The 2,908-nt window shown below is 44.3% G+C and overlaps 1 pseudogene; it reads left to right on the top strand.

Annotated features, from left to right (window-relative positions):
• Nucleotides 1-256: 256 nt before the first annotated feature.
• Nucleotides 257-375, top strand: LOC118605753 (annotated as a pseudogene).
• The last annotated feature ends 2,533 nt before the right edge of the window (nucleotides 376-2,908 follow it).

Here is a 2,908-nt window from a genome sequence, read left to right as displayed (position 1 = left end):
TCAACAAACTCCCCAACCCCCTCTGTTCTGGAATAAAAGTCCTGGGACAGGTAACCTTACTAAAGCCATGGAGTTCTCTAGCAGTGTGGTGAAGACTATGGACCCCTTCTCAGAATGTCTTTAAGTACATTAAATAAAATACATAGGACTATAAAGGAAACTAATCATATTGAAATACAGTTTTCAAGGTAGTGAACATTTTTTTTATGATAGCCTAATATGTACTTGCTTATTAATACATTAAAAAAGAGATCTGATCTACACCCATGCCACCCTGAATGTGCCCGATCTCATCTAATTTTGGAAGCTAAGCAGGGTCGGGCCTCGTTAGTATTTGGATGAGAGACCACCTAGGAAGACCAGGTGCTGTAGGCGTTAAAAAAAAAAAAAAGGAGAGAGAGATCTGGCAGAAGATATAATAACTTGTAATTTTAAAGTAATGAGCATAAATGATATTTTGAGAGATCTACAATGACTATAATATGATATGAAAATATCTGTGATTTCTCTTGGTGACAGTCACAGGAACTGTCAATATTACTATGGTAATTGGCTATAATCATAATGGAACATGGCATTTAACTTGAGTTAGAGGTTAGTGAAAAAAAAAAGATGGAATTATTTTCCATCCAAGTTCCTGAATCCTATCTGCGGACATAGGCTGAGTCCCCTGCTCTAGGATGTTTGTACAGCAGTTGGCCAGTCCAGGGGTTTGTAAACTGTGGCCCATGGAACCCCCGGGATTCCGGAAGTGTCATGAAGGCTGCCACATGGTAGGGCAAGCGCGACAACTGTCCAAACAGATACTTCTGAATCTAATATCTCTGCCTCAACCTGAGCAGGTTCTTTTCTATTTGAGTTCATTTTTTTTGGTTCATATAAGATTCTTTTGTAAAAAAGGGGATCACTCATTTGCATCTGACTGTCAAAAACTTTCACTTGGCCCCACCCACCTCTTCATATGACCATTTGGTGGCAGAGTTGGGGCTGTGGGGGCTGGGGTGAGCAGTAGGAAGTGAACTGCCCACTACCGCTGCCTGCCAACCATTCAGGGAAGCAGTCTTCCATGGCATTCAAGGTCCTAGTTCTGCCACTACCACGAGTTTCTCATCTGCTAAACAGAGACAATAATACACGGGTGTTGAGAGGACCGAATAAGAGAAAGTTGTAAGAAGTATAAAGAACCATTGAAGGGATTTTAATGTAATTGTCTCTAAGCCTGAGACCCTTTCTTCTGACACCAACGAACCAGACAGTCCCCTCGTCCCATGACAGTATAATCCCAGTTGCCTAGCACAGTGCTGCAGTCAGATTTGCATTTGAACAGCCAATTGGTCAGTCACCCAATCTGCCAGTTAACCTCCTAAATTTTCCCTCTTTGCTATTCTTACTGCCATGTCATGTTTCTGGCCTGCATTTCTCCAACACCCCAATCTCTCTTTGCTCCAGTCCGATTCCATGGAGCCCCAAGACTTTGTGACCATAAATTCTGACCATGTCTTTCTTCTGTTTCAAGCCTGTGGTGTCTCCTCACTGCCACAAGGCCAAGTCCAGCCTCCAGAGCCTGGCAATCCAGACTCCTGAAGATCTGCCTCCAGCCCACTGCCTCCTCCTTTAGAGAGGCTGCTGTACTTCCTTTGCTAGAGTCCCCGCTGCCTTCTCCATGAGCTCAGACAATAGTGCAAGCCCTTGGAGCTGTGGGAAATAGAGATAACTTAGGAAACTAGGAGTGCTTTTCTCCCAGAGGCTGATGGAGTGACTGACCACAGGGAAGCTGGATGAGCAGAAGACTCAGAGGAATTCTGTTGATGGGGGCAGGGCACAGATACGGCTCTGCCCTCTGTCTGAGCCAGACGGGTTATTTTCAGAGACCGGCCGATAATATGTGAAAAGAGATGGGAGGACCTGTACTGTTGGGAAGAGGCTATCATTTGGTACATTTACCTGAACCAGAGCAAGAATCAGATCACCAGGAAGAGAATACAGCTGAGCAATGGGGAATTCATAGAATCCCTGATTCTTAGACTATCAGAGCTAGAAGGGATCATGCAGATCTCTCCTCCAGTCTAACTCCTTTCTGCTTCTGACAGAAAAGTAAAGCCCAGAAAAGGGGAGTGACTTGCACAAGATCACACGAGTTTGAGGCATGACTACTAAACTGGAGTTAACATCTGGTTTTCTTCCCAATCTCCATGTTCTGGCCTCTGGACTCTCCACTAGGAGACTGAAAAACTGGCCTAAGACTGATTTACCAACGATGGGTTAATGTGTCACTCTGGGCAAGCAATGATGGCTCTTACCAAGGGTTATCAACGCCTTAACCCTAAGGTCCCTAACTGAAGGACAGTGGCAAGTTACAAGTGTCCTGAGATATAGAGCCCTCAAGTCTCAAGTGGCCAGGTAGAGCCTGGGACAGCCAGAGCCTCTAGCTCTGATGGGACGATGACCTTCAGGCTTCAAACAGACTCATTAGTTTAACTCAGAATGTATCAAATGTTATCATGTACGGTGATGGGAATGTTGCGAAGCACTGCTTTAGCCCCAAAGCATGAATAATTTTAGGGGTGGCACGGACTAAGGTAGAGAGAGGGAGTCTGAAGACATAGGTTCTAGTTCTAGCTGTACTAGTTCCTTCTAACTTTGCATATACTAGGGGGGAAATAACACGAGAAAAAGAGGTACTATTTATTGTGCCTCATTTAATCTTTCCAACACTTTTATAAGGTGCTGTTGTCAACTGCACTATACAGAGGAAGATACTGAGTCGGGAAAATTAAGAGACTTAGTGTAGACTCTACAACTAGGAGGTGGTGGATCTAGAATTTGAACCCAAGTCTGTCTTTCTCTGGATTCAGTACTTTTTTTTTGAGGGTCAGCTGACACCTTTATTTCTTGAGGGGCGTGGTGT

The sequence above is a fragment of the Rousettus aegyptiacus genome, unplaced genomic scaffold (assembly GCF_014176215.1).
Source record: "Rousettus aegyptiacus isolate mRouAeg1 unplaced genomic scaffold, mRouAeg1.p scaffold_m13_p_7, whole genome shotgun sequence".
NCBI lineage: Eukaryota > Metazoa > Chordata > Mammalia > Chiroptera > Pteropodidae > Rousettus > Rousettus aegyptiacus.
The sequence above is the reverse complement of the archived record's forward strand: the minus strand, read 5'-3'. Positions and strand labels throughout refer to the sequence as shown.